Genomic DNA, 12,609 nt, shown 5'->3' on the forward strand with positions numbered 1-12,609 from the left:
CTGAAATACAGGTACGTCGTCGTTCACTGCCTAACCGGAAACACCCTCTTGATATTTAGAGTAGATTTAACAAGTGTTTACTTATCCTAGCCTCACAGGTGTGTTTGTTTGTGTACACGTGGGCAGAAGGCTGATTGATGCGCCTATAAGTCAGGACAGATCACTCTCAAATCCTAGTTCAAATGCAGCCAGACTCGACATGGGAATCGCCAATTGATTTGTTGTCGGCGTCACCAATTGCTGATGAATGACCTTACCTACCAGTCCAGGACTGAGGTTGGTTTTATGGCAGCTAAGATTTATGACATTCACTCAATTGCGTTATTTATGACTTTAAAATCAGCCTCCTCCTGCACGCAAACATGCCATTGCCCGGGGCGTCTCAGCACTATGGACAAACGCCTCCCTTTGCTCTTATGGTCGGGAGATGAATATATCGATTTGAAGTCCACCCACAGATAAGGGCGCATTTCTAGTGTTATGGTCCATATCATGTCCAATCCACCCTGAATGTGTGCGCTCGGATTTTTGTAGAGCCCCTGAAGGTGGCGTTCATGTACTAGGATTAGAAGATTTCAAAATGTCCTGGGTGAAGCACTATAGAAATAACCCTGAATAATCTATATATGCTTAATCTGAATATTTCACTTTATATTGTCAATAATAAATAAAGTTTCACCTTTGTGTTGACAGCTGTTAAACTGTTTTTGTTCCATGAGGCCAAGGCAAAATAATTCAGATGTACCAAAGTACCTCAACAGGATTTTCGCCGCCTTAATTTGAAACTATATATTAAAAAAGAAATCAAACATCTGCCGTAAACATGAAAAAAGAACAAATGAAGTGGATGCATATGTTTTTAATATCTGTTTTGTGCTTTGTGTGTGCAATACTGTGTGTGTCTGGACTCTACTGGCTTCTAAAGCATTGGCAATATTGAAAAAGAGCAGGGGACAGTGGACAACCCTGTCTTGTGTTAACTTGACATTTCAAAAGATAATTTGAAGTGAGTGAAACCTACTACTCATCCTGACCAATATTGTTAATGTCAGCAAGGTTGAAATACTATAAAGACCGTTAACAATGTGGATGATTTTGTTACCGTCTTTCTTTATATTTTTGTAGACTATATGTTGTGAAGGCAAAACCAATTTTATAATGTGTTGGGAGTTGTTCCATGATCAACTTTTCTTCTGCTTATGCCATTAATTTAAATCCATGACAAAACTTGTATTCAAAAATATAATAACAATTTATCGTCTTTTAAGTTGTATGTTTCCAAAGCATGGTAATCTATACTATTTTTTCTGGAGCTACTTGGTTTTTGCTACGATTAGCGCTACATGCTAGTGACAAAAGCTTGTTCAGTCATTGCGTGTGTGAGTCAGTCTGTTGGAGATGATGGTTAAGCTTTGATTTTTCTGAACGTGGACCAGTCTGTTGTGATACGATGTAATTAATAAAAAGTGTTATGTCAAACCAAACTGCTTGTCTTGCTCTAGAGGTAACCGGAGTCTCAAGCTCCTACACGTAAGCTACCATGTAAAACTGGGTACGTATGTGTACATTGTACACATACGTACCCAGTTTTAGGTGCTACATCCGACAGCAGCTGACACTTTTTTGTAGAATCTGTTCCTAAGAATCTGTCCTTGTAGAATTCTATTTCAATAATAAGACAGAACTAGAATATTGATAGATCAGGCCAAGCAGTTAGGCCTACACAGTAAATAGGGTTCTAGTGTTTACTGTAGGTAATGCTCCAAGTAGCGGGGCAGCAAATTAGCTTATGGCTCGACGGCTTATGTACATAACATCGGCCACCGAGTTGGAAAGGTTTTCTTGTACTGTCCCTGACAAATAAACAAATATATTCAAATAAATAGCAAGCAATGATTTGCAGCTGCTAGCTTACCTCATATTTGGTCATGTTTGATTTTGTGTTACTATGATTGGATCGTGTAACTTTTCACGTAACTATTTAAAGCACAACTAAGTAACTCTTGCCCCTAGAGGCCATAAGCGCAGCTGCAGGTGTCGTAGCAAGTTAGAGTAAATACTACGCTGACAGAAAAGGCGAAGGGAGAGAGGGATATTGTACATCCAATTACGCAATGGAAATATTTTTTTTCACTCAAACTTGGCTGTTAATACTGTTTAAAGTGACGTTAGCCCGCAGTTAGCTTTGCCTGTTAGCATGGTAGCTTCTTCTTTGTGATTCATTAGTGTGTATTGGTGGCTCCGGTCCGGTGGCAGTCAAGTTGCAAACATGGTTTTCTGGCCAGAGACACCATAAACACTTGTATTACCCCCACAGGGACTACGAAAAGGATTTATTAAGGTAAACACGTCACTTAGTACTGCTTTGAATAGGGAAAACGTGAAAGAGCTTGATAGCTGCTAACTTCACCCCAGCTTGGAGCTATAGGAATATTCTGGGAGAGGCTAAATGCTAACAACGTCTTTGGTCTATTTGTGTGACTGAGAGTACACACAGTACACATCAACTCGTCTAAGCTCAGGTAAGAACATATCTCAGTATGTAAAAACGGTGGCCTGTTCCTTTAATGCAGCACGTTTCCTCTTGGCTTTGACTTGGCATTCCAAAATGACTTCCCAAACTTCACCAAAAGGGCTATTTTTCAACAGTGTTAAACTTTTGCCTTTGTTTAAAAGTTGATAACACACCACAGACCTACCACCACTGCTGTTGTTCACTGTTTTGACCCGTGGCACAAGGAATCATTTCTGTTGTGGAAAACTACCCATAAGGTCTAAAGATAAAATGGGAATATGCAGTGTCATGGCCTGAGGAGGCAGTGGTGGAATAAAGTTATTTTGATGAAAAACAAAAACTACTAAAGTCGACCTTGAACGTAGCTCAAGATCTGGAATTTCTGCCGTGCTGCCCACATTCAGACTGAAGGATGCTTACTTTATCTGGTTAAATTTAGGCTTAGTTTATTGTTTAGCTGTATTGTATTTATTGAGTTGAGGTTAAAGTTGTAGAAAAGAACAGTAATGTCCTTAGGCGAGCTTCGAGACATAAAGGAACGCAGGCCTAATTGAATCCAGAGGTGAAGAGTTTGAGTGATGCTTTAATCCCTGTATAACTCCTTTGTCTTCCAGGGGAGAGAGAGAAAAAAAATCATTGTAATACTTGCTTGGTGCGCAGATTAGGAGAGCGCTTTTGCCGCGAATTGTACAAACAAATTGGACGAGAGAGTACGGCCAAATCCCCCATGCAATTAAGCAACAGCTGAAGCAAAGCGTTCTCTGCACATAGACAACAATTTATCTTTTAATAAAAATGTCATCGGACGGAAATGAGCGCGCGGGCCGGCCAGGATTCAGAGCCCTGAGCTCAGCGTGTGCTACATGTGAGGAGGGAGGAGTGAGGAGGGAGTGTTGGTGTATTAGGTTAAGTCTGGACTCAGCACATCCATGAGAGCCACTATAAGGAAGAGAGGAGGATCCAGGGTTAAGGGTTAAGAGCAGTTTCTGTGTGTGGGGGGGTTTGAACCCATAATCTCCTACTTCCCTACCAACTACGATACACTGAAGACAAATAAACCCTATCGTGATCCTGGATTGCTGTTTTCATAAAATACTACACAGATTATACTACTTCTAAGGTTACTACTCAGTTATTCTGTCTCAACTCAACATGGTTCCTGTTGGTGCAAGAATCGAATTCAGAAACTTTATGCAAAGCGACAACCAAGGGCTCTACCACCATAGCCAATGTGTCTTACAGATAATTAACTTGTGCAAAAAGGTACTCAAAGAAACTAAAATAATTGATAACAGTTGGTGCATTCTCATGTGGTGCAGTGGTTAAGTTAAAAGGCAATAAAATGTCTCTATAGAATCTATAGAGGACACAATATAAAGCAGGGGAGACTGGGTATGGTTGTAACACTTTTTGCTTCATCGCCTGTAACTCACTGAATTTTTGAGCTAGAGTCCTCAAACTTTTATACAAAGTACCCACATTTGTTAACTACAAATGGCACCAAATCAAATCTCTGCAAGAAAATCACAGATCTCGTGAGCTGAGTCAAATAAATGGTGGTCCTTTAGTGGGGTAGGTTGTAACACATGAAGTTGTAACAGTTAAACAAAATAAGCAAAAACAGGCCACGTCATGTGATCTGCTTCAACGAGAGGTTTATTTAAATAAAAGAACAATCCAGAACAATCTCTCTCTCTAACTTGTCATAACCTGTCACATGCTTAACCTCACGTTAAAGTCAGTCCATAATACAGGTCCTGCTGAGTCAAGCCAACACTTCCTCCTGCACCTCGGAGAAAACTGTTGATGCGTCAGTGTGACCTACACTGGGATGATCACTGGCCCCTGGTCTCTCAGCTTCTGCAGTGTTTTGCAGTATCTGCTCAGTGTTACATGGCAGATCCCATGAGCCTTTGCAACTGATCTGACTGACCTTCTTTCTGACCTCATCAGATGCTTTTTTTTTTTTTTTAAACATTAGCACAAATCTGTCCGTCTTTCTTTTCCACTGTCTGGGCATTCTGTAAAAGTATTAAAATCAAGTATATGTTATTAACTGTATATAAGGGATCATTGTGTTACAATTTAATCTAATGTAAGTCATGTGGTTTTATGTGCAATAGTATAAGCACTAAACAAAATAGAGTCTTGGTCAAAAAATGTACTTTCTTAGCTCAAAATCAATTTTTTTCTCTATAGAATCTGCATGAACCTGTTTACAACCTTGACAATCACTATGTGGGATCAGAGAGGAAGTGGATAAACACTGACATTATATTTTGACTCCGATCTTATCTCTGAGTGGTGGAATTGTTACAACCATACCCAGTCTCCCCTGCATAAGATTCTATTGTAAATCTACTCTTCACTGTCTTCACTGGACTTGGTTACAAGATTGTCAAGCTCCGAGACCTCCTGTTTCGCTGTTTAGTTCGGCCCGAAGTGCTGCAGTCGGATTTACACTGACCCAAAAGAGCTCCTTTAGGTCAGCCTAACCGGTGATTCCATGTGACACAAGTCTTATAATTGCGTGCTCTTCAAATTGAGCTGCAGCCCCCTCAAACCAGGAGACTTCATCAGTAGTTCACCTGAGAAAACTTTGGTTCCTCTGGAGGTTTTAACGGCAAAAATAAAAATGCACTTTCCTATCTGACCCCCTGACCCCCACCAACCGCTCACGCTCGCTGCACACACCGCATTCACACAGGCGAGGTGGGTGAGGCGCCGTAACCTTCCAACCATTCCACGGAAGTACCTCAGTAAAGTCGACTTTCCATTTACGTCCCATGTTAAATCGGTGCCTTTTGGACAAGTCTGTGGGACACCTGCAGCACTGACTCATCCGGTGACTCACTCCCCCTCCGCTGTGCCGTGCGTGTCTCTATGGAGGAGGCTGAATACTGTTTATTTTACATGCAGATAAACACTAGCCTTTAACCCCTCCATTATCACCTGCTGTCTTTGAGTCGGTGACATCTCAGCACTCTGCATTGTGAAGCTAACTACAGGCTGTCTTCTGCTAATGCCATGGTGTTAGTGGGACTAGAAAGGCGTTGGAGGGGGCACATGCCAGGGTTGTGAACCGGGGACAAAGGACAGGCAGTGATTAGAGGTTATAGGCCCCACATCACAGCTGCACTTTGGGGAGAGTGAGTATTACACTACAGAGATGATGTGATGGAACGAGGCATCGAGATCTGACTTAGATCTTCTGGTTTTCTCCCATGCAGATTCTTCACATCAGAACATGAGATACATTTTTGCCAACTGTCTTTCGTTGCAAAATCAGGCGGGATTCTCACTGCAAATCTGCGCTAAGGAGTTTTTGGATAAAACTTGGATATTTGCACTTTTTCTAAAATGTTCTAATATGCATACAAGCCGCCATGATTGTTTTGTTTTGCCATGTGTTGCTCTGGCGATTCAATCCCAGTTTCTGTGTTAGGTCCTTGGTCAAGACTCCATTCAAGCAACTTTATTTCTATGTACACACATTTCCAGTAGGGCAGCAGCTAACCATTATTCATTTTTAATCAAATGTTTTGCAAAAGGAGCATCGATTCGCTTGGAAACTTTTAACGGCCTAAATCTAATGTGAAACCACATCTTGATAAAGTAAACTTAAAGGTAATGTTTGTAGGATGCACAAGTTTCACTAAATGTGAACCTGCTATTCCTCATTTGAAAGCTTAGAACCTTTAGAAATCAGTCACTGAACTTAAACCAGCGGAGGCTGGAGGACAGTGAGAGAGGGTACATCTTTACATCGATTTCCAAAATCAAATCTTGGAACCATAAATAAGGGACTCATCCTCCTTTCTGAATGAATAATCTCCCTGAGATCTGAGGACGTAGATAGGATTTATTTATGTATTTTTTATTAAGTGATATATACAGGTATAAAGTGATGAGTATATAAGATATAAAGTGCATATTTACACAAGTGAGAAGGACACAGGACACAATAGAAGAGACAAATGGGGAGGGAGGATTACGTGATTGGATGGATCAGTAAAACAGAACTAAATGAAAGGGATATGATCATGTGTGATCATATGTCGTCACTACAGGGTGGGCGGCACGGTAGCGCAGCGGTTAGCGCCTCCGCTTCACAGCTAGAAGGTCCCGGGTTCGACTCCCACCAAGGACGGGGCCTTTCTGTGTGGAGTTTGCATGTTCTCCCCGTGTCTGCGTAGGTTTCCTCCGGGTACTCCGGTTTCCCCTACCACTAAAAACATGTGCAATAGGTGAATCCTCCAGCCAGGTGATTCTGACCATCAGCCTGGCTCCACATCATGGAGATGGGTCCCCGTCGACCACTGCTCCTTACGGGTTGCCCCAGCGGCATCGAAGGATGGGTTAAATGCAGAGAACAAATTTTCCTACGGGGACAATAAAGTTAACAAACAAACAAACAAAACAAACAAATACAGTGACACTCCGAGCTCCAATCCTATCCCCCCCCCACCCGTTCGTTCGTCCGTCCGTCCATCCTCCTCCCCCCTTCACCTGGAGGGCCCGGGCCGCCCCCCAACATCCACCCCAGTCCCAAGGCCGAGATAGGATTATTTATTTGATATAGTTACAAAAAACTTGCAAACAAAATTTCTGTTCATAAAAAATACTAAATTGTGATTTGAATTCTGCACTGTCTGAGTATGTGTCAATGGCCGCTCTGCTTTGAGATGACAACACTACATTGCTGTAGTGCCTCCATAATCGCCACTAGTCACCCATTGGAATGCATTGCGCTTTAGAAACGTTAAAACAACTTTAAAGCCAGGTTTCTAATGTTCTTAAACTTTCTACAGCTAGATATTCCTCCTGTGATCACGCTGGGTGAGTTACAATTAAAGAAGCAAAAAATAATGAGGGCCGGACTGTTAGCATTGGAGCTACACGAACTACACGTCACACAAGGGCCGAGTCTACAGTGAAGATCCCGCCTTTATGTCCTTTTTAGGAACATGTTTCATCAGAGCTGGGGAGGGGGGGGAGTCAGTACACCTGCTGTTCCCCCTCGAACGTGGTCATTGTGGCAAACGGGGAGGAGTGAGGAGGAGACGTCTATTATTTTTTACAGTCCATGGTATTATGTGTATGTGTGTATGTTAATCTCCATCATTTATTTCATGAAAATGGCTGGATTAACTGGGCTCAACTTGTGAAAGAGTGGTTCAGGGAACAGGCTTAACCCCAGTGGAAATGTGGATGTTGCCTGGCTCTCCCATCATCTGGTGAAAATAATACAACACTGGACAGAAGCTCATCAAAACAGCCCCACACAAATGTATGCGAGTATTACCTAACATACTTGATGTAAATGTAGTCATGATTTAACTCCTCCATTGTAGCTCAAACTCCCCGTTCACTATCAGCTCCTCTGCCGCCCTAACAGAATAAATCCACTTTGAAATAATGCTCTCTCTCTCAGACAGCGCCCAAACGCCAAGGACAGAAAAAACACCAGACATTTTTCACCCGAGCTCCTTCCTGTTCCACTGAAGCGCACTGTTTTATCAAGATTTATGAGCCAAATCAGCAGGGGAAATATAAGACACTTGTTGAGAGCGCAGGGAGATGGGAGAGCGAGGGGAGAGGGATGGAGGGACGAGGAGACGACAATAGGAACAAGTGAAAAAAAAAAGAGAGAGATGTGATTGGGGAGACATGTGGGGCTCCGTGTGCTGTGGAAGTGCTGACATGTCGGTGGGAGAGTTTCTATGTGAGGTAAAACTCGGGACAAAGATGCAGTGTTTGCCAAATGTTGTTTCAGATTAAGTCAGTCTCTACAATCTTTTACAGCTCCTGTGCTCACACTCCTCGCCTGCCATTCTTCACATGGAGATCTGCTAAACTCGTAATCCAAGTCATTCCCATAATTACTAAAGCAGGATGTGTAATAAACTCACAGTCATCCAGGCAACTCATTAAATCAACTCCAGCGAACAGTTAAAAGTGTCATACTCCCCTCAGATTTGTCACAGGAGGAAAGAAAATCTTTAGAAAAAAAATCTGCATAGGATCCCATATTATAGAGTTCCTTCTGGAGTCGCCCGTAGCCACTAGGGGGTGGTATTGCAGCAATGTCAGCACTACACAATGAGGTCCGTGGTTGAGTTCCTTTTCCACCATAGTTCAGGCCGAATGGACCAGGACTGATTTTGGGACTGTCTTTGACATGATGTGAACAGACTTGCCTTTCTGGTGTCAGAAGAGAAAGAGGACAGCCATTAAAACAGGCAGAGCATAGACAGTTCCATACATTCACAGCATAATAAACCATGGAAAGGCAAATAAACCAAGGTCATTTAAATGTTAAGAAAATGTAACAATAATTCAGCCTGGATAGACTCGAACAGAAAAGCAGGGACTAGAAAGATTTAATGACACATATACAGTATATTACAGTATGTATATATCTGGTATACAGTATATCAGACAATGTCAGTAGACGTCAATATATGGATTGGAAGTTATGTACGGGTATAGGTTCAGGGCCGGATTTATATAGTGTATGTATGTCTGATTTCTCTCTCTCTACAGTGAAAGGATAAATGTATGATTTTATTTATTTTTTTACATTTGAAAGTGCAGAAGTAACTTCTTAAACATAGTACTAGTTAAATGTGTGGGGAAAAAAACACTTTAACGGAAGAACCCTTGCTACTGGCAGACTGGTGGGGGGACACATTTAGAAGGGGGGTCTGGCGGTCCTCCCACAGAGATTCTTTTTTATTTGAATGGTGCAATTTTGTGTACGCTCATGTATTTTAAAAGCATCCCAGCGTCAACTCAATGAAAATGGCTCAGACCTTGTTTAGAACTGGTTTAGACCTAGTTTAGACCTGATATAGTCCTGGTTTAGACCTGGTTTAGTCTCGGGTACAAAGCCATCTGATTAAGCCTTACATGTGAGGGAGTCTGCAAAGAGAGAGGGACCTCCTTGTCTCCTTATGCCCATGGGCCCTTCAGCCTGCCGGGCCCCTGTAAGCCCCTGTAAGCCCCTGCATAAATCCCGCCTTGGGTAGGTTAGAGTTTTGGGTGTCTTACCCTGGAGCCTGGACACTGGTGGTCGAATGGGACCCCGGTGAAGGAGCAGTGTGAAGTCGTGGAAGAGGTGGTGAAGGGGGTGGAGGTGGGTCGCAGCACAGATGGGAAGCAGACGAGCCGCACAAAGACCAGACAGGTACGGATCAACTCGTCTAAGCTCAGGTAAGAACATATCTCAGTATGCAAAAACGGTGGCCTGTTCCTTTAAGTGTACCTTAACCTTAGATTCAATACGCATGTAGGTTCAGGTTTTTTTTGCCGTTGCGCCTCTAACATGCTAAGCACTTCCCACACTGCGGTCGCCCCGGCCCCCCCACCCCACCCACCCCGCCTCCATAATTAGATAGCCGCCATTAAATGCTCCTCTAAACCGTTGGCCACAAAGTCTCCCAATGAGGCCTAAACGTACCACGGCTCTTCAACTTCCACCACAATTCCCATTCGTCCCGGGTCCACAAACACCTCACAGACCAGCCCGCCGCCCGACGCATCTATCCAAGCCCAAAGCACAGGCTGGAGATGGGACCAGCCCAGAGCAGGGAGACACTAGTGGGATTACTCCATTGATTGGGCTTCAGATGTGTTTTTTTCCCCTTTCCTTCTTAAAAGCATTTAGCAATCTGGCAATTAGTTAGAGCTTAATGTAGGATGTCAAAACACAGGGATCGATTGGCGGGCCGAGCACGGGATTGATCAGTGGAGTCATTATGCGCTCCAGTATGGTCATAAACACTGCACATAAGAGTCCATCACCATATCCCTGTAATGGTTAGCGCTCAGTAAGACGAGCCCTGGGCTGAGAGGATCTGTCTGTGTGGAGTTTGCCTGTCCAATAAATCCTGATTCAACCAAGCCCAGGGATATTCATACCGTGGGGCCTGAAATTCATACACAATTAACCTACCACGCTCGCTTTTATACCGGCGGAAATTGTAAATCTTAACATCCCAAACCAAGACGTCTGGGTTATAACATTTGCCATGTGTTTGCCTCAAGTGGGACGACTGTAGCAAAAATAAATTCCAAGAAAATGTTGATGGATTGAACCACTGAATTTCTAGACTGTCCACATCCAGCTGACTGGTGCCCCTGTCCCGCCTCCACATGTCAGCGCAGAGCTCCACAGACAGGCCTCGTACGTCGGCCGCTATCAGGGAGATCTGCAGCCGGCCTGTTCAGCCCATTAGCTCCGGTTAATGTCACTTACAGCTTTTCATCAGCGTTCATAAGAAAATGACTGGGTCTGGAGGAGCAGTGTGCTGACTGACGGCACAGTGGGCAGATTACAGGTGAGGGCAGATGTCAGGGACTTCTGATCCGGGGCCAGTGTGGAAGAAGGGGAGGGGGGGGGGGATGCATACATTCAGCAATTGTGTGTTATTCGGTCCCAACGATGTGATGATTCAGGTCTCCAAACGGCACAGTTCATACGGCCTTTTGGTGGAGTTAAGGGAAATGTTCTGATGTGCCAGGCTAAAGACAAGGGGAAAATCAAACTATGTAGGTAAGAAAATATGCTATGATGCTAGCAGTCTGTTGATCACCACTTAAAATAATGAATTGGTCCTTATTTTGACATAAAGGTACGTACTGATCCTGAACTAAGTCAACTGGCTACATCTGATTTATGAAATGTATTTATTTATATATATATTTGTGTAAATGAAGCATAGGAATAATTCACGACGACTCATTTCAGTGTCACCTTCCTCCAGCCAATGATCCTGTCTGTGAGGGTCACACCTCCACCTCAGCCTATCACCTTCGTTGCCGCCAATCATCATCCTCGGTCCCGTGTTTAAGCCCGTGGAAGAGCGTGGTCGCTTCCAACTTCACCCCGTTCGGAGCTACAGGAACACATTGGGAGAGGCCAATTGATAACAACATCTTTGGTCTTTTTGCATGACTGAGCGCACGCACGAAGACCAGACAGGTACACATCAACTTTCGTCACCAGCCGAGTAACCAACCACTGCTCCTCAGCAGAACCCCCTCCCCACTGATGCCACAGACAGCGTGTGGAGGGGGCGTGTCGGAAAGGGTCAGAGGTTCTTAAAGAGACAGAGGCCTATTTCAAGACATTCACTACAGCCATTTTGAGAGAGCAATTTTATACAAGGCAGTTATTCTAATTTACTGCATTTACAGACCAACATAAGGTTTCATCATCATTGTAGTGTGCTATAGACTGGTGCTATGTGATTGAAAAAAGCATAATACCCCCTCTTTAAGTCTTCCCAGAGGAAAACTAGGGACTTTAGGAACAAACAGACCTTTTTGCTGTAAAGTGAGAGTGCTAACTGCTGCATCATGAGCCACTCATGGACAACTAATTGTGGTCTACTTCTACCTGAAGCCATGAGGAAATGGCGGCTGGCTCCGGAAGTTCCTGGCTCTTCTGGACTTCCCACTTTTCTGCCTCTTTAAGCCATTATTAAACACAGGCGTGTTATTCTGACCGCCACATTTTTGTCTTAACATGTGTAACATCATCCCAGGGACGGACTGACCATATGTTCATTCTGGAAGAGCACAGAGTGGCCTCTGACTCGTGGGCCACCGGGCTGGCCTCTCACTTTTTTTCTTATACATAAGACCAGCCCTGCAGTTGCACAGCTAAGCAGCAGAAAGAAGTAGAGAAACTGATCATCTGATGATCCAATGGGGACTTGGGTAGAGTTTGCAAAGCAGGCGATAAGGGCAGAGAGTCGGAGGAGTTTAAAGGCCGTTCAATTCAAGGGGATTGTTGATTCAAAAGCTTACATAAAAATAATTTCTCTATTTCATTTATTTAACAGCTCTGTTGTTGTAGTTAATTGGTGACACAGCAATTGCGTTATAAAAATGATGGTACATTTATTTGAAAATATGTCTTTGTGTAAGTGTGCAGTTACGCTAATTGGGGCCAGGCCGGTCAGAGTCTAGGGCCGTTTTGTAGTCCAGGGCCGCCCCTGCATCATCCTATTTGTTGGCTCCAAAACCCAGTCAGATTGCTAGCATGAACGCCATTGGGGAAACCTCGCTTTCTCAGTCCTTTTTTT

Source organism: Gobius niger, assembly GCF_951799975.1.
Source record: "Gobius niger genome assembly, chromosome: 1".
In the NCBI taxonomy this organism is placed as follows: domain Eukaryota; kingdom Metazoa; phylum Chordata; class Actinopteri; order Gobiiformes; family Gobiidae; genus Gobius; species Gobius niger.